General features: G+C 37.5%; 1 protein-coding gene and 1 long non-coding RNA gene across 9 annotated transcripts in view; both read left to right on the top strand.

Moving 5' to 3' along the window:
- LOC310882005 overlaps positions 1 to 24,618 on the top strand; it is a 48,692-nt gene extending 24,074 nt beyond the window's left edge. For 4 of the 5 annotated variants that reach the window (XR_014572745.1, XR_014572746.1, XR_014572747.1 and 1 more), the window contains exons 2-3: positions 15,751 to 15,893; positions 19,686 to 24,618. This is a non-coding gene — a long non-coding RNA (uncharacterized lncRNA). Of the gene's footprint in view, positions 1 to 11,205; positions 11,286 to 11,417; positions 11,530 to 15,750; positions 15,894 to 19,685 lie in introns of those variants that run through there. The other variant, XR_014572749.1, reaches the window with a different exon arrangement.
- RBFOX1 (RNA binding fox-1 homolog 1) overlaps positions 1 to 25,619 on the top strand; it is an 875,363-nt gene that overhangs the window by 170,202 nt on the left and 679,542 nt on the right. The gene's annotated exons all lie outside the window — the stretch shown is intronic.

Below are 25,619 nucleotides of genomic sequence, written 5' to 3'. Positions count from 1 at the left end.
TACAGCTGGAAATTTCTGTAATAACCCAGTTATGAATGCTCACAGTACATGACTGCATTTGTATATTCTAAGTATAAGAGCAGATGAATATTTTCTCATAGCTGAATAGCCAAGGGACTTCTGAGCAAAAGCAAGAGCAAAACATGTTTGTCCAAAGCTTTGTGTTCTTGGGCAGAGCGCCACGGAAAGGTTTAGGTAACTTTGTTAAACCATGTGTTTACCCTACACCAAGTATAATATAGTGATAAATGGGTGAGATGGATGTCATGAATCAGAAGGCCTTGAATGTCTCATCTTTTGGAAGGTAAGTTTGCAAGCTAATTGCTGGATTTCATAGATTGCATAAGTACATCAATAGAATTGATTTTTGGCACACTAGGAGAACAGTAAACATGCTCAGTTTTGAATTTTAATAAGTGTCATACCTTATAATTTACCTGCTTTGGAAGTATGAAGTCTAGTCCTAACTCCTAGGTAATCCACACTCATGAGTACACTGTTATCTGTGACAGCAGTGACTGAGTGATGAGGTAAATTTTAAATTGGTTGAATAATAATGTATAAGAGTGCAGTGTTTCATTAAAATTGCAAGTAAAAACAGAGGGGAAGGAGATTTCTTCTTCTTCTTCTCATGTCTTGGAATGCATTCTTTTGATCCCTGATTGTTTAGCTTTAGCTTTAGATTGTTCAGCAGATTATAGTAATAGTCCACAACAGTATTCCAGATGTGATGTGCAACTTTTTTGCTTTGTAAAGGTAGATATTTTCAGTCTGATGTTTATTACCTCAGGTTGTGCCAGCGTCATCTTCCCAGCAGTACGCCCTCCTGGAGGTGCAGTTTGCAGGCCCTGGTGCGTGCGTTTCGCAGAGACGTGCACTCCTCGAGCAGGCACACTGCACAGCCTTCTACAGCAGGAGGCAAAAGTTAACCATGTTAGTTAGCTCAGCTTAGTCATTTAATAGCTAAATGGCCATTATACTTTATGCAAAAAATGTGCCAAGAATATTTAGCAAATTTCAGTTTGCAATTAGAAACTGTTGATTGTTGTCTAGTCCTAGTATATAACACATTTCAGAGTAGTAATTGAAGCTGGAGTAGAAGAGGCATTGTCATTTAAAGTCATTCTGTCCTAGCCGGTATCTGTATAGTATAGTATAAAGTGCAATTTCGGAATGTACTGTCTGCATTTTTCGTTGTTCCCAGATTTTGAAAAGTTATTGCTTATGTCTCAAGGAAACAATTTAAAATACTGTGAGAGAACAAGTAGCTCTCTACATAAAGATGCAGAACCATTTCTGTGTGATAAATAGTGAGGGTCTTTGTAGGAAGAGTATTTTGAACAGATCCAGCTGGTAAGGACTCTGGAATCAGTATTTCATGTTATTCTACTGTACTAATATAACACTGGCTGGTGGCAGTGCTACAGGAGGCTTGAAACGAGTCAGTGTCACAGACAGTGTTCAGTCTGCATACCCAGGAGGCAGCTGTATCCTTGCTGTGATTTGTTCAGGGCGCTGTATGATCAAAAGGTATCGCCAGCCATCCTACAGCAATCTGCAGATACATCTTTCTAACCTTCGTCAATTTTTACTGGAGCTGCACCATGAAAGTAGAGGAAAATTCCTGTAAAAAGACTGCTTTTTTTTTTTTATTTCCTATCCTTAAATTGAAACACTGTGTTTAAATGTTTGGTTTTAATTCCTTTAAATCAAAATTTATTACTGATCTTGAAATAAGAGATGAACTACAAACATGCTCAGGGAATTAACTGTATCCTTGAATCAAATAATTCTCACAATGAATGAGACAAGGACAGGACAAGGAGGAATGGTTTTGAACTGAAAGAGGGGAGATTTAGATTAGCGATTAGGAGGAAATTCTTCACTCAGAGGGTGGGGAGGCACTGGCACAGGCTGCCCAGAGAAGCTGTGGGTGCCCCATTCCTGGAGATGTTCAAGACCAGGTTAGATGAGGCCCTGAGCAACCTGATCTGGTGGGTGGTGTCCCTGCCTGTGGCAGGCGGGTGGAATTGAGTGATCTTAGAGGTCCCTTCCAACCCAAGCCATTCTTTTTAAAGACTCGGTGAATTCTCTGCAAGAAGGGAGGGTTCTCATTGGTATTGATATTTAGATGATGGAGCAATCTGAAGAGGGAATAATGAATTAGCAGGAAGCCAAAGAATTTGGAGGAGTGTAACTGGTGCTTCTGCCTGTTACTGTTACAGTTTTCTGACATCTGAAGTGGTTCACAAGTCCTCTTTTATTAGAGCTAATGCCAGACAATCAGTCACCTAATCATAGCAGTTCTATGTCTGTTAGTAATGCTACTAATAATTGATGTGCAGTAGAAGAGTTTATAAATGAAATTAGCTCCCCAAAGTTTAAGCGTGGCTGTGATTGAAGTACTAATGATGGAGTTTGTGCAAGTACATTTGCTATTTATCTAAATGTATCATTACTGACAGTGCTTTTTCGTTAACATTTTGTTATGCTTATTCATGTCATTGTTATAATGTTCCCTTAGATATTTGCAAATTATACTTGCTTGTACTCTCCTCTGATCCTTCCTTCTGACTGCCTGTGCCTCCTTCTTTGGAATTAACTTGGGCAACACTTGATTTCTAAGGATCTCTAAGAGCATCTTCAACATGCTTGAAGGAAAGTGCAGGACACACAATTGGGGATAGCTTTGGTTTTCTGATATGTGAAGGATGCTCTGTGAAAGCCCAATATTGCTTTTTTCATTCAAAATTCAAGAAGTATTTTTTTTTTATGTACAAATGAAAGTGGATAGAACTAGAATTGCTAGCAATACACCATTGTATAATACTTTGAATTCAAAGTTTAAAAAGCCCCACCTCACTATGGATTTGGTAATCTCTATTTAAATTGGAAGACTCTTTTTTCAACTCTTTGAGAAAAATAATGGAGTATTTTTTTTGTTGAAGATTCCATGACAATCCAAAAATAATTGACAGAATTAAAGCTTAGGCAAATAGGTTTGGATAAAAGAAAAAAAAGTCCAATAGCTGTTTTGTGAATTTTCAGAAACGTAATTTGATTCCCTCGTTTTGTGAGGGAGGGAACACAACAGCTGAGTGAGTCAGTATGTATAAATTCCTAAGCGTGTTTGTTATTAGAAGCTCATCCAACTCTTAACACTGACTTAATTTCACAGCTCAAAACTGAAACAGCTTTAAAAATAGCTTATAATTGAATTGCTTTCGAGCCACAAATTAAGATAGCAAAAATATTTCAAAATATTACTGTAGTGTTTACATGTCTTTTACATGTACCTCCACAATGCTTCAGATGTCATCCCAGCTTACGGGACGTTCTTGTGATTGGGCTGTGAAGGGAGGCGGCCACTGCAGGCAGCGGTTACAGTGAAGCGGACACGAGGAGGCAACATGAAATTGAAATATGTGTAAATCGTTACACCCTACTATATAGCAGAAACAAATGAGTAACCAAGAAATTAATTCTATATTACAAGAAATTTGCATGCTTTATGTATGGATATATGTATCCATATGTATGCATCTGTGTAAATCTATGTACATATATACACCTGTGCCTGTGTCTATATCTATATATGAACTGTTGAGCCTTGGGCAGATCTTCTAGGTTTGAAGAGACTGAGGCTGTTTGGGGAAAGGACCGACAAGAGTCACGGTGTCTCCCAGCCACACTGGTCATGTCTGGCAGCCCTTACCGCATCTCTCGGGTTTGTGCCTTCCTTCGCAGTACATAGGGATGCAAAAGGCTCAATATTTTGTTAGAAGTTTTTTTCCTAACATTAGGAACTCTTATATTTATTCAGTATAACAGCTTTCATCTTGGAGGATATTCAGCAAATTCAATGCCATTAGTAGAAAACAAGAGAACAGATCTCAAACAGAATCTGTGCTGTTCAGAACATGACAGAAGACAGTACGTGGTTCTGCCCTCCTGGCAACAGTTGAATGTTGGGGCCCGAAGGAGGTAAAATGCTGTAGTTTTGATTCAGTTTTTAAAATCTTTACATGTTTAGCATTTTACCATTAAAACAATGGGAATGGACGATTTTGATCTGGTATGATTTTCTGTGCATCTTTGTTTTGAAGTGGTCTCTTTAATGAGGTGACATGAGGTTTTGGTTGCTTCATTGCATACAACTTATTCTTTTACTGTTTTATGTTTAATTAGTAATGTCATTTCATACCTGTGTTTTGTTTTTTTTTTTGTCATTTCCATTTCTGCCTTTCTGTCTCTATAGATACATTGTGTAAATTAAGGATTTTTGGAGACTAAGTCAGTCTTCTAGTAGCAGAGATCCAAAGGCAGGTGAAGGTTTTGAAAGAGCTGTGTCTGCATCCCCTTATAACAATGTCAAGGTCTTTACACTGCTGTAACCAGGATCCTAAGCCTCAGATACCTTTCTGTGAACTTCTCAGAGTAGAGGAGTATTGCCCTCCACGTTTTTTTTTTTTTTTTTTTTTTTTTTTTTTTTTGTCGGGAACTTTGAGCTCTCATACTGAATGTAGAGGAGCCAAATTGTTAAGCTGAAAAACAACATTTAAGGCAATGCTCAGGAAAGGGCAGTTAGGGAAGGCCCCCTCTGCTACAGCTGGCCTCCAAGTGGGATGCTGAAAGAAGGGACACTTCTGAAAGCTCAGGAAACCTGTGATTTGGCTTTTCTGCTTGGTTTGCTTGTTTTTTAAGGACTCTGTAAGCAGTCTTTATTAGCATAGTTCATAAACTAGTTAACAAAAAGCTAACAGTAGTAGTTTCTCTCCTTGTAACAGTAAGGACAGCCATTTCAGAAAGGTTAATTTTCCTAAGCAAACAATTTTTAATCTGTAGGTTCCATCTTCTGCTGCTTTTAAATAGTATTGCTCTTTTAATATCACTTTTTTTCTGACAAGATCATACCCTGCTCCCCCAGGCCATGTTAAAAAGGTCAATTACTCAGTGGTATTTTAATTTAAATAAAGAGTGAAAGACAAACTGTTTTTGCTAGACTACTAAAAGATCATCTACTTAAATCTTCATTTTAATGTCTGTTTAACTGTCTTTTTTTGAGGCTTTTTCTATGACCTTCAACATAATTTAAACAGTTTTTAATTCATTATTCTTGCCATTAAATACTGAAACTGGTTTCTTTCTGCATTTCTCTATTATATGTCTGTGTTGCATTTTTTTTTTTGTTTGGTTCTGATGTACTGACATTTTAGAAAACAGTAGAGAAGAGTGCTTATTTTGAGTAGGGGGAAAAGATACAAAAACTGTGTGCACATTTGTATTACATCAGTAACATTCATTAAGGGGAAAAAAAGTGGCATGAGAAAGAGAGGGCAGACTTGGGGCATCTTACCTTAATACGTTCCCTGGGTATGACACCGGTCCTGCGGCTGTTTTGAATACACTGAATTTCTGAAACACTTCAGCTTAACACAACAACTGTGGCAGTTCCACTGGCATGCTTACACCAGCTCCACATCATCGTTTTGGCTTTTCCATTTTTTTCTCACTTAGTAATTGAGTTTCATGACTTCTTGCAAAGGATGGGATGAACTCCAGACAGTGATGTTATTACAGATTAGCCATAGTGATCCCATGGTTTGTAGAGACAAAAAATGCTGCAGAAAAGCACTGAAAACTGATAACGCTGAATAAAGAGAATAATTTCAGCCCTTAAAATGATGTATTTTCATGGCCAGGGACCAGCTATTCAACCTTTACTAAAACTAATGAGCTTGTATCTCATTTGTTGCAGCCAAATAAGAATCTCACTCCTTGAAGCAGTGTCAAGATACAGAGACACTCATTGCTGCAAAACACATGCACAGAAACTACTACTCTCCAACGTGCTGTTCAGTTCATGGCCCATTTGCCTAAGAAACACCAGCACCACCCCTGCCAAATGTCTGATTAGCAGTACAAATTAATGAACTCCATAGCTATATATTCAGTTAATGGAATCTATATATTCAGACACCTAGGTATGTGAAATTACTTCTTGCATTGTTCTCAGGGAAGAGTTATTGTACCAAAGCTCAGCTGGGCTTAGGTGCTTTGTCCCCAAGATGTGACTCTTTATTTTTATTTTTTTATTTATTTTCCCCTCCTTCCTTTCCCATATCCTCTTTTTACAGTTTGGAAGGATGGTGACAAATTGTGTCAAGGTTAGATCTGCTGCACTCAGTCCCATTAAGCACAAATTTTAACAGTAGTAGTAAAGTAATGACTTTATAGTGTGTCATTCTCAGTTCTGCTTGACGAGCTACTAGCTTACAATAGATAGAGCACGTGTCTTAGGCTATATGGCTGCTTGTAGGGGCTGCCTGGGTTATCGTATTGCTTTTGTGCTATTTGTTGTTTGCTTTGAAAATTGCTGTTATTCCACTGAAGTAAATACAGTTCAATCCTTCCCACATTCCTCATTACGAACATTTAAATTGTGGAACATAGGTTAATCTAGGGTTACCTAAATTTTGTGTCAAGCTTTATGTGAAATATATGTGACGAACCATTTTATTGGGTGTCTAGGCAAAAAAATAAAAGGAGCCTTAGTGCTACATATTACATATTTTGAGTTTATTTTAGTTTCAGCAGTATAATAACACTTCTGTTAATGTTGCTAAATGATATCATACATATGCTTTTCTCAGTTTAAACACAAGAGGTTTTTATGGAAAGCTTAAGATCAAAAATATCTCTATAGTATTCTGAGAAATGAGACTCGTGTTTCACTTCCAAAAAAAAAAAAAGGCAAACCAGATAATCTGGGAGCTTGCAAAGTGGTTAATTTAAATTCATTCTTTGCAAAGATTTTGTGTACTGATGAGCTGAACTTTCTTATTAGGAAAAAAAAAAAAAAGATTATGTTAAGATAGCTTCTTTGTTTTCCAAGACTCTTTTATTTATTTATTTATTTATTGTATAAATTAGGGATCTTGAGATTTGCAGCAGAGAATTTCAGAACTGGTGTCATTTTACATCCTATTGATAGTGCACTGATTTGCTTTCTCATGTTTGACAAGCAAAGCTCTTTTCCCCTCGCAAGAGTGGCCATGTGGCACAGAGCCATGAACCTTACACAAACCAGTTCTCGGTCAACCGTTTGGATTTTGCAACAGAAACGGGATTTCACTAGACTACTGGTCCTTACTATACATTGCTACTAAATAATATCAGGATTTTTTAAAAACTTAAGAGCAGCATATTTCAAAAGGTTTCATTCTAGCCCAAGCTTAGGGGTGTGCTGTGCTTCAGTACTGAATCCAACCAACGTCAAGTTCTGCACCGTGACCTCAAGCTTCCCAGTAGGGCAGGCCCTGGTTCGTAAATCTCAGGTATTTTATTTTGAACAGATCTGAACACGTGGCCTCCTCTTCAGCACTGCTAGCTTCAAATGTAAAAAAAAATCACCTGGGAAGTCATAAAAACAGAAATGAGGTTTAAGTGAATAATTGCTACATCTTTTTATCCATCTTCTGTGTTTTTGAGTGCACACAGATGAACTTAAAATGCCACCTCTCTATGGTATTAGAAAGGTACCTTTTTATTTGCCTAAATAAACCCTATTTAGTGTGACTTTTGAGGTTGTGTGCCAGCTGTTGGGCAGTCCTGGCCATGTAGAAGACAATCCCAGGTTCTGCCTGATAACCCCTTGGCCCCACACTGCCTTCCCTGGCCGTGCTGTGCCACATCCTCCCCTGCCTTGCCAAGGCATGGCTGAGCCAGCAGCCCCAGCATATCCATGGAGCTGGGCATGTTCCCTAGCCTGTCTGGTCATGGTAACCTGCACAAAATGAGTTTCTTCTTCCCCTTGGGTGAGGTCTTTTTTTGGGGCATGAAATGTTCAATGTTCAACGAGGTTGAACGTAATTATCCAGAGATGAGTGATTTTGCTGACTAATAAAATTCGTGTTTATTCCAGAGGTACTTTTGCTTTTGTTGTCATAAGGGTGTCTAAAAATATATATTCTTTTGAGTGACCTCTGGTAAATTTAAAATGAGTTACAAGCAAAATCAAAATCCTGCTGTGAAGATAACTCTACTTTTTTATTTTTTAAAGTGGTTCCTTAACTAATTCCTTATGCCATCTGCTTGCTAGGACTGAACTTCAGCTTGTAGTGAACTGTCTGTCTTAATGTTCGTGGCCATTTTGAACTCGGTGAGACTTTGAGTAAAAAGTGTATAAATAGAAAACATAAATAATTTCTATCATATAGTAATACATATAAATATATGTATGAATAAAAAAGCGAGTGATCACTGAAAATATAGAACTTTTTTACGTTAATTGCCAGCAGTGGGGAGGTTGGACTTCGCCTTGCTTCAAGAATAATCAAAGATATATTTTAGAAAAGAAAAAGAAAAAGAAACTTTGGTAGCTGATATATCATGACTCCTTTACTGATGACATTGAATCTGATTTAAAAAAATAATTATTAAAATCTTTACAACCAGGCAGAAGAAAATATAAAAATACTTCTTGCTTTATATACTATGTATGTGAGACAGAAGAAAAGACAATAATGCTAAATGAATATATATTTTGTTTTTAATGCGGGTTTTTTGGATGAAGGAGTTACTCTGCAAAATCTTGTGTTTGTTTTCATGCTCTGAATGTGTGTGTATATATATAATTATTTAGAAGTGTCTATTGTATACATAGGCCTTAGGCCCACCAGCTTCAGCTTTCTTCGCATAAGAGCAAATTTTTCCATGCATGGTCCTATCTTTAGATGAAATGGAAATAATCAGTATCATTCTTTTTTGCCCCCAAATGCTTTATTTAAAGTATCTATTTCATGTGATCCTTTGCACTCACACAAGGTTTTCTTCCCTAGACAAGTTAAAACAGACCACACATGGGTGTAGAACCCCGTATTTTCCTAGCAGGCTGTTAGCTCTGCTCATCTGCTCTTGCAGAGCAAAAGCACTCAAAACCCGTACGGGTTAATGAGCTGCAGCTCCAGCAACCAGGGGTCAGCACTTTATCTCCAGCCTCTAAATCCTCCCCACCCTTCAAAGAAGCATTGCTGTGGAGATCTGGCCATCTTATGCGGCAAAGAGCTGTTTTGCCTAGAGATCTGAAATCGGTAGAAGGCTCCACTTTCTCAAAGAAGCAGACACGGATTCTGCAAACCTGTTCTCAAAGTTGGGTCTGGCTGCTTCTGCTTTTTTTTTTTTTTTTCCCCCAATGTGCTCCGAAATGCACAGTAAGCTTTCAGATGTGCTCTGAAATTAAATAAGTTATTTTATTTACCACCTGCCATACTTCCCTCCGTGGCTTCACTGGTGTGTGTTAAAAGGCAGAAAGAGGAAACCAAGTCTATCAATGTAAAAAGATATTTATTAGTGTGGAGGAGGATTTGGTAAATTGGTTAACCTACTTGTATCATTAGTTATTCATAAAGGTGGATTATCCTGATAAAGCCTCATAATTCATATTTCCTGCTTTTGCTTCTCTCTTTTTTTTTATAACTGTATAAATATACGCAAATAGATAAAATGAAAAATTAATTTATGGTGATTTTAAATTTAGAAGATTTCAGAAAATGAAAACTAGTTTGGAGAATGTGAGTTTATGAATAAATTAGCACAGAGTGATCACGCTTCACAGAATAGCTTCACTTGGAAAGCTCATGCCACCTACATAAAAACTTCACCTGAGGGTTTGATTCCGTATAGTTCTTGACTATTATTCTAATGGTATGTGAATATTATCATCAAAACTGCTTAAAATCATGTGTGTTAAATTATAATATGTACTGAAAAATAAAACCCAAAGAAATGGCATTAGGTGCTAACATTGCTAATAATTGTAATCTTTTATATGATATTTTAATGCCCTGCTACTTGTACATATGGAAATCCATATGAGCTTTTATACTCATGAACCAAGTTTGTCTAGATATGGGTTCCTTCCTTTTGCTGCGCTTGGATTTTCTCCACCCGCCTATTCATTCCTCTTTGCAGTTATGGTTGTCAAGTGATTTGCCTTCCTCAGAGCTGACGGTGCTGCTTAGAACTCCCATGGTTTGTAGATGTTTTCCTAGCACTTGTTCTTTTTACTCTGTAGTACATATGAACTTTCTAGTTTCATTTATTTTCATCTTGATGCCAAGAAAAATGACAAATATCTGTAAAATCCCTCTTTGCCAGTTTATAAAACAGTAAATGATAATGCTGAGAGCAAGATTTCTCTTACCTGTGGCTTATTTCTGACTTAAAGAATTTCACTGATGTTTTCATTCAGCATCTGAAGCTAGCCACTTCCAAATTAGGTATGGCACAGCTTTGATATACCCAGCTCTGTTTTTCTCTGACAGTACGAGATGCCCTATATCATTAGTTTTCTTACCACTGCAATTAACTTTAATGGTTTATGAGAAAAAGAGGAAAAACATATTTAGCAAGATCTAAAATAGAGTTACTTTGTCTACCTGAGGTGCTGAGATGCTGACCAGATTTGTGAATAGTGTGGACACCTTCGTCGATGTATTAATTAAGGACTGTGGGCATGTAACAGCTTTAATCAAATATTTTAATGGAGAAATTCTGAGTACTTTGTTTTTTACACTTTTTGTTCTGAGCAAATGAAAAATAAAAAAAATATATTATTTATATTTTAGAATGAAAGATGAATTTACCAGAACACCCATTAAAACATGAAATGATAAATGATTAAACTTGTTTTTTAATGAGAAGTAAAAATGTCCTGACATCACTAGAACTGGCAGAAAAACATCTCTGGCCCAACCTGCTGATAAGCAGTACTTGTATGGTTTTCTCCTTTAGGAATGAAGAACACGTTTTCTCTGTTTATCATATTTTGTGATAAATGTACATGCATGCTAAGATAAAAGAAGTTTTCTCATCAAGAATCTCTGAGAACTACATCCTGGCATGTAAACTGTTGCAACGTGTTCATTGGAAGCTCATGGTCTGATGACCTTTTTCCCTTAAAGTATTATATTTCATTGTATTTCTAATTTCTGTTTTGTGTGACAGGTTTTTCAGTATATTTCTTGTGTAGAAGGGTGGCGTTGAATGCCGTGAAATCCCCATTTAGCTCTTGCAGATGTAAGCGGAATGTGTTTGAAAATGTTGCTATGCTCTCTAGTGGATAATTTACTTATAAGAATCTAAGAAGTTGGTATCGTCAACAGTTGTAAATTTGTATTTCATTTAACTGAAGAACCACAAGTAAGAGAAGTAAGACCTCTATCAGTAGTGGGGATCTGCTGAAGCATAGGATTGTATCTGCATGGAACAGCTCACAGGTTTTGGTACGTGAGTTTCATTTTTGCATACTTAGGGAGTGTCCCTATCCTTCAATAGAATTTTTATTTTATTATTTTTTCTCCAACTTGGCTGACAGAGCACAAAAAATGCTTTTATTTGTCTGCTTTTCATTGAAGTCCTGTGATGAATTTACTAAGATGCTTTGGAATTACTCGACTTTCTTTGGGCTACAGCAGAAAACAACGTTAAGTGAAGCACAAGATTCTCAAGCGTTGAGTGAAATCTAAGGTAATATGCCTTGCATATTTTAATATTCACAATTTAATCGGTTTCTTTTCTAAAATCAGCTAGTTGTGATAGTAGTTCTACTTCTGTCGTTCATTTAATGGGATTCTTTAATTGAAATCAATGACCTTGGCTTTGATCTCTGCTTCTCATTGTACTGTGGTGTGAGCGGTTCTGATGAGCTGTAGAAATTGGCACAATAGTTAACTTCAGTGGTGTTTCTCTCCTTCCTCTCAGGGAAAACTGAGCCATCATCATGTGGTTCAGCCTAGGGAACAGCGTTTGCCAGGGAGTCTGACTGCTGTGATTGAGCTTTTTGTACTATTGTTCTGTTTATGGTTACAAAGTGAACCTGCATTTGGCTCTTGTCTTGTATTTTCTTTAGTCTATTCAAGTCCTTTCTCTCTGGCCCACCCCTTTCAGTCTCTGAACTGTTCATTTCCAGCTCTTTCCTTGTGAACTCAGCTGCTGTAACTGGTGCTGTCCTGCAGACTGCCCAGGTAATTCAGTGGAAATTAACGCTGTGATTTACACTGTAATTCTTATTGTGCTCTCCTGTTCTTGGCCTGACAGCCATTCTGTATTGAACGCACCTCGTTTTTGCTTATTTGAGTCAATTCTGGAGGCGTTAAGTAGGCATTTTGTTATTTCAAGATTTGTATGCTAGAATTGGTGCAAAGGGAAATGGCTTTCCTGAAACAACTTCTTCACCAGTGTTTTGGTATTGCTGCCTGGTAGATTGGCTTTGTTGTGAGTCCAAAAGAACTCTGTATAAAGATGCCCAGAATGGTGGGCACAGGGATTTTTCTAATGACCAGATAATTGAAGCAGCAGACTTCAAGAAAACTGTTTCCTATTCCATTTTGCAAAACATGGCTTCATTCTTCACTGTAGTTGGTACCCCACCTTTTGTTGTGAAGTTCTCAATTGAAAGGCTATGATAACTTTTCCTCCTGTTTCAATGAATGCTTTCATGGAATTCTTAAATTCTGCTCTGTGTTGGTGCTGCAGTAATGCGGTCATCCACACTTCTTTCTGCTTTTGCTCACAGGTGAATGGGTACTAGTTAGTTGTTACTGAGTTGTGCCCATGCAAATGATACAATATCCCCTTGGATATGGTACAGATTATTCCATTACGTCTAATCGTATCGTTCTTGACCAGTATATGAATTCAGTGGGAGAATTAATTATTGCTGCACTCTTACAGCTCTCAGATTCTAGATTTGAAGTAGATTTAGAAAGCTCTGATGTTTGATGGAAACAACTTTCTCATCACATGCATGCCTGTTACTCCATGTTCCATGTGATTCAGTTAAGACTGTTCAGATACTTTTTTTCTGTCTTCCTATTCTGCAAATATGAAAAAAAATAAAAAATAAAATAAGAAATAGGAAAGGGAATCTAATTTTGAAATTAGTAATGTTTTTCTTTCCCTTGCTTTTGGCATTTGGCTTTTGGCATTAGGTAAGATTTAATTTAGTTTCAGCTTATATGCCAAATTTCAAGGTAACAATGAGTTGTAATTTTATCCATGTCATTTTGTGCTCTCACAGTAACAGCATTATTTATGTGATTTCAGTAAATGCTACATAGCTTTGCAGGTTAGAAAAAAAGAGTTCTTACAGTTTATTTGCTTGGGTTGATGTGTAGTTATAACAAATGTAAACACACAGATCTAGAAGATTGTTTTCTCTGAAATATTGATAGGTTTTCTAAGGATGTACATGGAATGGCCTTCTGAAAAATCTTGAAGTGGATACGTTTAGAAATCTGCATAGTCAGTGTGACACTTTGTTGTGTTAAAGGGTAAAGTAATCGGGAGTGATGCCCAATTAGCTGTTATAAGTCCGGTTGTGTTCAGGGTGCTGAACTATCACGGTTACGGATTCACAAATAACGTAATACACCCTCAGTCTAGTCACACTCCATGAACTACCACAGCCACACTTAAAGAGTTTGGTCATGTTCTATGAGAGCTACCTCGGCTCGATGTAATGAGCAGTGCAATTTGTTAAAACAACAGGTAAATAGGTTCTTTGGATTGCTGGTGATAAATTCATTGTCTGCAAAGCATGGGCAAATACCAAAAGTATAAGTAATACAGCCTGGCTACAAACGCGTTAAAAGATATGAAGTGACTCCATAGAGATTTCTAAGTTTCCCGGGGAGGCACTTGGTGTAACCAAGTGTTTGAATCTTACCCAAAGGCATCCCTGTGAGGGGGAAGAGAGGCTCAACCTGCCAATTGATCCCAGAAGTCAGAGAAGGTATCTTTCAAGATAATATCTCTTCCTTTGTGATGATATCTTCCCTAACACCCTCTCTCCCTTAAGCTAATTTATATCTTTTTTTTAATCAGTCAGGTGGAGCTTGAGTGACTCTGGTCATACATATGTTTGTTACGACTGATGCTAAATTTTCTTGCTTTTGTTTAAAGGTCTAGGTTCAGAGAAATTCGGAGCGCGTGCTCAGTGAGGGGTGCTCGCACCTTGGTTAGTCTTTGGGATGGAGGTGTGTTTTGGTATTATAATTATATTATAATGAGCAAAGTTCTCCAAAAGGACAGCATTTTGTCAAAAACATAGCAGGTCATTGGCTCAGGGCAGCAAATATGCAGCTTATTGGTTCTGACATACCTTTGAGTTCCCATCTTATCACAGAGCCTGGCCATGGTGTCTCCACTCCGCTCTACCCTCTGTACAGCTCCTCTTAGGGTCAGCACACCAAGTTCCCCTGGTGTGGCCAATATCTCAGGCTGGAGGCCTAGGGAACTTCTACGGAATGCAGCTACACTCCACCCTGGAGGCTTCTTCAGTGCTGTACCTTTTCTTAAAAATGTGAATGTAAGCTTAATTTCTAAGTCACCTCAGGCAATTATTCCACACACTTCTATGGTGAAGACATTTGCATCACAAAGAATAGCTGAAGTCACTGACTGTGAGTGTTAGAACTGCAGTAATAAAACTACCAGAGCAAGGTTGATGTGATGGTCAACTCTCTCTCTAGCTGTGTATGTTAATAAAAATAGATGAATCTTTAAGTGGTGTAGTGTTCCAAAAACCATTCTACTCTGGCTACAAATTTAATTAGTGTAATCATCCAAATCCAAAGTTCTTAGCATAGTACAAAAAAAAAAAAAGTGTGATGACTCACAAGAATGAATACAGGAAACTGTTGTAAATATTTTTTGTCTTACTCTTCCTATCTTATTAAAAGATGATGCAACCTTATTGTCAAAGCATTGGTAATCAGTCTTCCAACTTGTTCTCAAACAACAGATCAAAACATATTCTGTAGAAAATGTTACTGACAATTGTTTTTGGCATTGTAGTTCAAATAAATCTGTCACTTTTATATTTTCCAAATAATCATGATCTAGATGTGTTTTACTTGCTTCCATACTAAGGATATTAAATGTGTGTGTATAGAAATATACGTGTAATGTTTATTCAGTGCAGCAGATGTTCAGGAGAGAGAAGTAACACGAACCTCTCGGTGTGGCACACAGAATGGTGACTGTTCCCTTTCCTTTCCAGCTCGCTCTCTCCAATTTGTTCCTTCTGCAACATTAACTCAAGCCCAGCAGCAGACTTCTAGGAAACTTGTTTTCTTTGTTGCTTGGTTTGCTCCACACCAGTCCTCACCCCATTCCTCTTCCTTAGTGCTGGATCTGTTACATTTTGTGTTTGCTCAGCTAGGCTGGCTAGTGCAGTGAAGGCTGTCTGGAGTCTCATTGCTTGTCCATTAAGAAGTTCACACCTGAAAGTGAGCTCTTATTAGGAGTTACCCCTGCCTGCCACAATTTTCACTACCCAAATCAAGTTACCTCCAAACTTATCTCATTTACGCAAGACCTATGATGCTGTCTTTGCCATCTTTTCTGTCTCTTTAACTAATTGGTACTGATTCAGGTAAACATATAATTTAGTTCTTTTATGGAAAGGCAGAGAAAAGTATTGCAGTAAATGATGATGATGATTATTATTATTTTTAATTTCAGTAGAAATGTCTGGTTTCTGCTGCTGCAGGTTCTAGATCAGTGAGACATAGCAAATAATAGACATGGACTGTGTGGGCAGTAGTGCCACATCTTAATGTTTGATTAATAAATAATAAATAAATGTGTTGCTATCTTTGTACTGGTGATATGACGTGGAATTGTCAGAACCCAGGATCTTCAATCCTGTTCTAAACAAGCAGTCCTTTATCCTTTTGTTTACAGAAAGCTGCATGCAGATCCCTGAATGTATGCTGGAGATTTGACCTGTTTGAGGCAGCTGAGGGGAAAAGAGCAGAATATCCTACAGTCAGACGCCAGCTTCCCAGGGCTACTACAGGAAGTGTTACAAAATTGATGGAATAACGGTACAGTGTACTTCTTTAAAAAGACCCAGCAAATACTTAAGATTGGGAATCTTTCAGTGATTTTATATTTATAAATACCGCATATTTAAAATGTGTGCGTATCTGTCTGTCGTTAAGGATGTTCTCCTAAAGCTCTTTGTTAGTCTTTCTAACCTTCCACTAGAGAAAGATACGATGTAATTAACCTTTGAGCAATATGTTATTGCAACATTGTTATAAAGTTGGCTTGCAGTTCTACTACTATGTTTTCATTCAAAATTTTATATCCACAAATTAATGTTATTCAATTGAAGTCAATGTAGAGTATTTTTCCCTGGCTTTTGTCTTGATTTTTCACCAGTTTCCTTCTCTGCTCAAAATGAGTGCCATTTTGTTTCCCATGTAAAATTAGTACTTGATCTAAAGTTCTATAAAAACACTTATCACTTTTATCTTTTAAATATTGTGATTGAGCATTTTCTTGAAGAAAACTGAAGGGAGGAAAGGCCACCAGTTATGTGAACTTCAGAAGAACAGAGAAGTTGGTGACATTTGTAGGAACAAGAGTTGTGATTAGGAGGGGAAAATGGTGACACTAAAATGAAATAGTGGTACTGACTTTTCACTTGGTTTAGAAAAGTCTGATCTCACTGGAAGAACTTCTGCAATAGAAGCTAGTGTTTGGAGCAGAGGGACATGATCCTGGTGTCCTGAGGGAAATGTAACTGTGTCCTCGTTTGGAAGAGCACCTTTCCTGTAGTGCCACCTTTAGCTCCGCGTACTGGATTGGGCTGAGACAGTCAGCCTCTGGCTTTTGGAAACCCTGCTGGATGGCGTTGTGGGTGGTTCAGAGTGTATGATCTCATTCTTAGTATTACTACAAGCTTTGCTGTTCTCTAGTAACCAGTAGGTATTATACTAGGCGGAGGGAAATGGGGCTCTATTGGACACAGGCCACATCTTCATGATCTTTGTAAATAATGTGTAGAAGCTCTATACGCCTCCTTGCTCCTGTATGGACAGGCATTTGTATTCCACTGCCAGGTTAAAGAGCTCTCGCTCTACAAGTAATGAGTTCCTTCATTTTCTGCTACTGAGAGTGAGGGGAAGGGTTCGTAGCCTTGATGTGCAGAGTTACACCTGAGAAAACAGCGTTAAGTTTCTCTCCTGCAGATGGACCTCTGCCTGCTCTGAGTGTTAGTGCTGAGAGGATCCCAGCAGCTGGCTGAGTACCTTGCCCAAGCTGCCTGCCAACACCTGTCTGCCCGGTCTCTTTCCTTACATGTCAACTTGGTATCCAGGGGACTCTGCCACCCTTAATATACTTGGTTTGTTGTCTGCATTTTTAAGAAATTCATAGATACAAACTGCTCAGGACCAAATTTCTGGCACCTGATTTCCAAGTTTTGTCTGGAGTCACTTTCTTCTATGCTGCAGACACAACTGCCAAGAAACAGGGAATGAGTGCCAAAAAAAATGATACAGTCACAGAAATGTATTTTCTTCATACTATGGTAATTACTGAGTTACTGTACAGGTGTGTGTGAGGCACAGGTTTCCCATTCTGTTCTCTAAACCCATCACAAATGTCCAGCCTACCAGGGATGGGGAGTGAGCGAGCACTGGAGTACAGACTGTCCTCCTTTTCTTGTTTTCTTGTTTTCCCATTTTAATTTCATTTTTAAGCCACTTGGCAGCCTGCAAGGCAGAAAAAGGCCTGTCGATATATGCTTTGTTTTTTTCTTCCAAGGGACAAGGTAGTATCCATATATTTTTATCTGAGGTTCATGCTATTGAGAGAAATGAATGAGAAGTGAAATATTTGAACATATTTTCATTGCCTCTAATGAACAAAATATTCCACCTTTGTTTAAAAATGGTGTTCAGAAGAGCCGTTATTGTGCCATTTGAATTAGCGGAGTCTTTGCTGTGAGTGCAGTGAGGCCCTTTTAGAAGTAAAAATGCAGCAAAGCATTCTGGCTCTCTTACTTATTCAGGTTGTGTTTTCCTTCAGAAAACTCTCTCAAGTGCTAATGGGTTATCGGAGAGAGAGAAGGAATGATCTGTTGAGTAGGAGCAATGAAATAAGACTTTCAGTCAATAAACTTGATCAAAATGCAAGCCAGTGAAATAATATATTGTCTGGTACAGGTATTCAGTTACATATATGGTTTTCAAATATTTTCAAAGCTTATACTATGCACAAATGTTAAGTTTTGAGCATAGCATACTAGAAATTAAATCATTTATGTTTATTTATAAGAATTTATAACAGGAAATGAATTTAATTTTGCTTTAAAAATGCATTCTTGTTGTGGTTTAACCCGGCTGGCAGCTAAACACCACACAGCCGTTCGCTCACCCTCCCCCCTCCCTCTCTGGGATGGGGGAGAGAAACGGGAAAGTGAAGCCTGTGAGTTGAGATAAAGACAGTTTATTAAGACAGGAAAATAATAATAACAATAATAATAATAATAGTGATAATGGTAATAGTATTAACAATAATAATGTGTAAGAAAACAAGTGATGCACAATGCAATTGCTCACCACCCGCTGACCGATGCCCAGCCTATCCCCAAGCAGCCGGCCCCCCACCCCGGCCAGCCACCCCTATATATTGTTTAGCATGACGCCAGATGGTATGGAATACCCCTTTGGCCAGTTTGGGTCAGCTGTCCTGGGTCTGTCCCCTCCCGGCTCCTGCTGCACCCCCAGCCTGCCCGCTGGCAGGACAGAGCGAGAAGCCGAAAAGTCCTTGGCCTGGTGTAAACACTGCTCTGCAACAGTTAAAACATCAGCATGTTATCAGCGCTCTTCTCATCCTAATCCAAAACATAGCACCCTACCAGCTACTATGAGCTACTTAACTCTGTCCTAACTGGCACCAGGACAATTCTGAATCTCATACTAAATTTACTTAAAATTAAATGTATTCTATTAATATTGAGCAAAGCATCATTCATTCTTTTAGAAGAATTTTATTTTAAAATCAAAACTAACCAAAGAGCACTGTTATCAGCACAATCTTGAGCTTCAACGGGAATTAAAAAAAATTGGGAAGCCTTTTTTTACAATGCAAAAGAGAAACTTTTTTTCATTTGAACTTTCCTTTATATAACTTATTGTCTGCTGTAATGGCATTATGTTGCCTTGGTCGAAATGCATGTACATACAGAGGTGCATGATGCAATGTAGTCATCGAACTATACAGTACTATATAGTTCAGCTAAAAATAAGAAATATTTACTAAAATTATAAATATCTACTTCTAATATCTAGATATAGATATATTTAGTATAGATATTCACTAGATACATATAAGTAGTAAATATCTGACGCTTGAGAACTAGTACTTCCCCTAAGATAAGACTTAAATAGCCCACACTTAAAAATTTCTTGTCAAATTTTTTGATATCAACAAGAGCAAGAAATATCTCCCTTAATGGGGGCCATGATTTATTTTAGAGTTTTGTGTTTGTCAGAACCAGAAATATTTCACCATCTTAGGGACGTAGCCATTTCTAGAAGCTTTTCATGGCATTTTACCTGTGAAGGTCACGCTGTGTGTGAGCTGTGCCATGGATGTTACTTATATACAGGTCATAAAAAACTTGTCTGGAAATCTCCAGATTTATGAGATGACTTGGAGTGTCATTGTATTCAGTTAGAATTATCTCCCTTACAAGATAATTTCTCTGAAAACATTTGCAATTTGCAAAAGAATATATGTCATTATATAAGCTTTTGAGTAATTCTGTGTATATTTTAGTTATTCAGTACATTTAATTATGCTTTGTTATGAACTGTTTACAGCGATTATCACTGGAGGAGAGAGGGAGGACAAATGGAGCTGAATCTGGAGTAAAACCAAGGGAAATTCTCACATTAAAGATTTACCGATGAATCTGCAGACTTTATGCAAATCCAGTGGGTATTTTGTGGAAGTATTAATGAGTGTCACATCCTGATTACTGCAGACTTTCCCTTACGTTTCCAGCTGTAGCAAATCCAACTGAAACTGCTAAAATTAACAACAGAAGTCCACAACAGTTTGTCAGAAAAATGTATGAAAATTATTTTTAACGTGTTTTACCCTAATTATTCTTGGAAACATATCTAGGTGTTAATTTCAGATATCCTATATGTGTTCCCTGATGGATGACAGATTTTATGTTGGTTCCCTTAAATCTGACAGCATTTACATTGGTCCCCTTAAATCCCTCTAAAGGACCATCTCCAGGACTGAGGTGTTTTTTGCATCTCAGTGCAGGGGAAGCCTTGTAAGCTAACTGCCCTGGCACTGCGTCTCCTATTAGAAATCTGCTTCTTTACCAACAGCTACTGTGAGCAACCCTTTTTGCCATGGCATGTACTGGTCCTTTTGCTTTGCATGACCTGCAGCCTGTGACATATAAATTGACTCCAGACACATCGATTTATTTGCTCTCAAAAACTGCAAAGAATACAAAGTAAAAAATAATTCCTGAAAAGCCCTAAAAAACCAGTTAATTAGTATGTTCCTGTTTACCGAAGAATTCTGTTCAAGGTTTTATATATTAAAACAGAGCTAACTTGCCTGTCTCCCTGTGACCTTTTTGTTGCGTGGGCAGCCTGCTCTAGCCTGTCTCCCAGCCCTTATGGGTTTTGAATTTGTGAGGTGATTTCATGTTCCCTTTGCTCTCTTTTCACTTGGTCTTGCAAAGGCATTCCGTCTTTAGAACTGGGCTAGGAAAGCCATTGAAGGTATCGTCAGTGTACAAATATGGGGGGAGAAATGTTTTCATGGCTCTGATATGAAGACATCTAAATATGATAGCAGACTGGGAGTTTCATATCTTTTGTTTAGCCTGTCTTTATCTGCCAGCTTACTGTATGCTGTGAATATAATTCTGAATGCCTGCATATATGACAAGTCATAACCATAATGAGCCTGTTTATTTCAAGATACGTAGTGGCATCATTCATTTGCACATTAAAGGAAACTTTGCTGGAAGAAGACAAATTTGAGCCTACAAAAGCTTTGTGATGATTGTAATGCTAATCTGTATTCAATCCTGTATGTGAAGTGTCACATCTTGAATACTTTAAAAAATTAATTAGTCAACTGTGTTGTGGCACAGATGAGCAGAAGCAAGTGGTTGCTTGCATCCCCACGCTGTGACAGTCCGAGTGCCAGCAGGGCTGGAAAGCAGAGCAGACCCACGGTAATGGGCTGGAGGTGCCACCCTCGTACCTGGCTGCACCCACCAGGCTGTGGCATTGGTGTGATGGTGTTACGTTAAATGAGGGCAGTTTGTTTAAAGTCTGGCGAGGAGCAATCCTCACATTCCTTTACAGCTGGTATTTGTAAAGGTATCCAACTCTGCATATGTATTTTAGTAAGAAGTGGGTATATGCACGCATATAATGTTTGTGACAAAAATATCACTGGGATATTTTGCAATCTGGAGAGCAACTGTAAATGTAAGTAGGTTGAGTAAAAATAAGTACAACTGTTTATTTTGCCATTAGCTAAGAATGAGATATGCATTTACACACTTTCTTAACAGAATTGTATCACCATATGCCCCACAGATTTGCAGAGGAGAAAGTTATTTTTTTTGCCCTCTTTCTTTTGCCAGAAATTTCCTAGAAAACTCTAAGTAACTTAAGTTTTTTTCTTTTTTTTTTTCTCCTCATCCCCTCAGGTAACGGCCTGTAAGTACAGGCAACACAGCCTCATACCTGGCTCATGTAGGCCCATGCTCACCATAGTTTTGTGCGAAAGTCAATGCAGTGCTAAAGGTCTGAATTCAGGTCGCTCTGTCTGCGTGTTATTCCAGGTACAACAGGCAGAGGCCTTGACCGCCCTGCGGTGACTCCCAGATGTGGGTCTGGAAAATGTCAATATTTGATGGGGTGAGCGGCATTCAGAGATCCTCTTCTGTGGGGCGAGGTGTAGTTTGTCATTAAGAGAGTGTTTCTTGCACCAAATTATCTACAGTGGCAAGCAATTGCACTTCCAGGGTTTTCAGATGTTTTCCTTTGTGTGTTTGCACTTCCTCTTGCACTCTTTTTGATGAGCACGATCCCGTCTGTGTTTCCTGGGCCTGTGGCCCTTTAGAGAAATCAACCTTGTTGCGGTTTTACTGAGGAAATGATTTGCAGTATCATTTAACACTTCGTGAAGTAAAAAAACCAAACAACAGCAAAAAATAGAACTAGAAGACATTTTGAATTCCCAATGCAGAAAAATGTTGTGTTTTCTAAATGTCACTGAACAAAGAATTGTAATTTGCTTGTGAACAACATCTAAGTGGATCCAGATTCCTTTTGAAGGGAATGTATAGTGAAGTGTTGAAAGTCAGCCTTTTACTAGTAATCCTGGTTCATGATGAAATATTATTTGCCTTTGTAATGTAATTTTTTATGAATAGTTAAGCATTTCAACAAAGTTGTGAATATGTAAAAAATAGTTTCACCAAAAAAAAGTTGTGAATATGTAAAATAGCACAATAAGGCGTTATTTTGCCTCAAGACTTTTCTGAGACCATTTCTTCTTCATATTTGTAGATATATTATTATGTGTTACATTAAACATTGTGACAATCTGAAGAAATAAAAATAAAAAAATAGTGATAGTTTTAAAATGACTGCTTTTGCGATCTAGATTTTTGTGCTTTCTTTAGGCTTGAAAAAAAAAAAAGATATATTTTATCCTGGATCTGATATATCTGCAAGAACTTTCCTTCATTTTAGGACTTTGGATAAGTAATTATTTTTTGAATATATCCTGGTAAGCATCAGTTGCTGTGCAGTAATCATTATCGTGTGGAGTATGCATTCTGTGGGTTTGGAGAGGATATAATCCTCTAATATTATACAGGGATGAATAATACAGGGATGAATTGTTATTTTTATGCTAACTTGTAGTGTTTATGCAGCAAACTTTTTTCAGCGAGGTTTGAAGTATATATCTGTTGTATCGTTACTATTTTAGTTGTATCATAATTGCATACAAGTCATGTTTCACTTACTGTTTTTACTGGTGGTACTTGATTTCTTACACTTGTTTCTGAACATAGTCTCTTTTTTTTGTATAAGGATAGCAAAATTTTTCACGTAATACTTTGCAAAATTTTGCAATTACAATCAAAGTGAAAGTATATAAACTTCAAAGTGTATACCAATGGATGCTTACAGGTAACCTTGTTTGTGAACTAACACAATTGTAGGTATAGCCAAAATAATACTAGAACATTCAAGTCACATTAGCAACATCAATTTCAATATACTTCACTGAAAAACAACGTAAAAACAACTACTAATAACACAAACTGAAGCATTTCAGATGGATATAATCACATTTACAAATTAATTATAGATATGACTTGTGAGCATGGGGCCACAGAAAAAATACTTTAATTTTGAATATACAGAGATAATTCATGAAAACACCTAGTACTTTATCTTGCTGATTCTTTTTAATGTCTGTTTTGTAGGTATAGTACTATAACCACTTATTTTTGTGTTCTCTTACAGTTAATCTGAATGCAAAGTTATCAATAGTATGAATGCTTGCAGGATCAGACCTCTGCAGAACATTTTAAGTTCTGCATAGTAGAGCAAAACCTGGTGTTTTACAGTTGTATTTTTTTGATACTTCAGTTTTAAAAATCCTTAACATTGATATATTGTCCCCAAAAGATTATGTTCAGCAACAGTCTAGCATGAATCCTCAGATTTAGTTTTCCTTGAGCTGTGCTTGCATTGTTAGGGTTGTGACATATGATTGATGTTGTTTCTTGTTGGTCATCTCCCTCACGCGCACACTGTCAACATTTAAAAATAAAACTGCAGCATGTTTGTCATAAATTGCATGATACTTTTCCATCTGAATATGCTTCATTAGGCTCACCTTTTGTAATACAACTGGATCATTAGATGGCATGTAGAAAGAAATCATTTCAGCAGTAATCTGTCAGGCAGGGAGAGCCCCCATGTGTTTGATGCATAAATGCAGTACAGATTAAGCCACATTTCACTATCCAATATAAAAAATATCTGTAAAACTGTACAGGTGCAGGATTGCCTTATACTCAAGATACTACTTCTAAATTTTACCAATCTTCATTCTCCTTCAACGGTTACATTACTTTTTAATAGTTCCCATACCACAGGAACTTAGTTCAAGAAATGGAAAATAAACAAATTGCACACTGAAGCTTTTCACCTAGAAGCCTTCTAGTGTGACACAAATATGTTTGGATCAGTTTAAAAAAATCAAACAAGCCACACTGTTCACTAGAAGACGCTTATGTTTAGTAGGGCAATTATTTACTTTTGTTTATTTCTCTGTGAATTAATTTTCTTTGTAAAGTAGAAATTTCAGAAAAAAAATATGAGAAAAGAATGCAAGGGTTTAGATAGTAAAGACCTAGTTATTATATAGAATTTTTGATGTAACATGAGACATAATGTAGTGACATTTATTTTGTAGTATTCGATAAACTGTTGAAAATCTCAAGTGCAAAAGAATACAAATGGGGTATTACAGAAATTTCAATGCTTGCTGCTATCACAGTAATACAATAGTTAATTAATGTTTGTCCCCACAAGTATAGCAGAAGCACCAAAGCTTAGAGAGAGACCTCCCTCATTCTTGCTTGCATGCAAGTAAGAAAGTCATAACAGGGATGTCTAGTGTCTGAGCCATGGTGAGAGCCTGTAATTCCCTGATGCAATTTCTAATGTGAGTTTTGCCTATCCCCAGAGCATTTCACAGTGGTCTTGGTCTTGGTGCTGCTCTGTAGACACTGGTGCCCCAATGATGTTGCCCCGCACAAAGCTCCTGAAGTATCCATATTGTCAAACAAGAGGATGGCATCTCAGATAAGGTTTTGCAGAGGGAACTGCTGTAGTGATGGTTCAAGGAGAAGCAGTGGAATCATTTGACCAACAGAGCATTTAAAGAATTTTCTCTCTTGTTCCTGTGTGGGGTAGAAGAAAAAGTCAGAAGACCAAAACTGTCCGCTGTTTAGAGAGAGGTGAAAATGGATGTATAAATATATTTAATTTGTTATCAGATTAACTCTATAGATTGAAATGGGATGTTACTATTCTTTTTTTTTTTAACTTGGATGTATGTATTTGGAGTATTATTTTTGCTTAATCATCTGCTCATCATCACAACTTTGTGACAGAATGCATCTTGTTCTGCAGCAGTACGTTGTTAGCCAGTGCTCCCCCCATATTTATTGTTAATGAGATAATTAATTAGTTTAAACTCTTTTTCATTACTTGAATAAAGAATTGCAGTCTCTAAAGAATAGCACTGAGAACATGTCACATCTGCCAGAAGTGTTGGTCCTCTCATTAAATGACCATATGTGCTGCAAATGCTGGAAGCAACAGGCCAGAGTTACCGGTGATGCTTCTTGCCTGCTGTGGCTGTGAGTGACCTTGCCCTGGACAGGGCATTTTTGTGACCCTAAAAGACAGCAGAGGCAATTGCTCTTGGTGCTGCTTTTAATGTAATTCTGGGTTTAATAGTAAGAATGGGAAGAGATAAAAATCAGATATGAATAATAGAACTATAAGCCAACCCACAGTATTTTGTTGGTGGCAAGTGATAAGAGATCTTGTTTTTGTAATCCACGGGTTTTAGGGCATCCATGTTTAGATACACAAGGTGGTTTCATCGGAATTTCCAGTATTTCAGTGTTTTAACACTCTGAAACATATTAACTCTGGCCTAGCGGTTAGTGT

This window comes from Anser anser, assembly GCF_964211835.1.
Source record: "Anser anser genome assembly, chromosome: 15".
NCBI classification, from domain to species: Eukaryota; Metazoa; Chordata; class Aves; order Anseriformes; family Anatidae; genus Anser; species Anser anser.
Note: the sequence above shows the minus strand (reverse complement) of the source record. Positions and strands in the feature narration are given on the sequence as shown.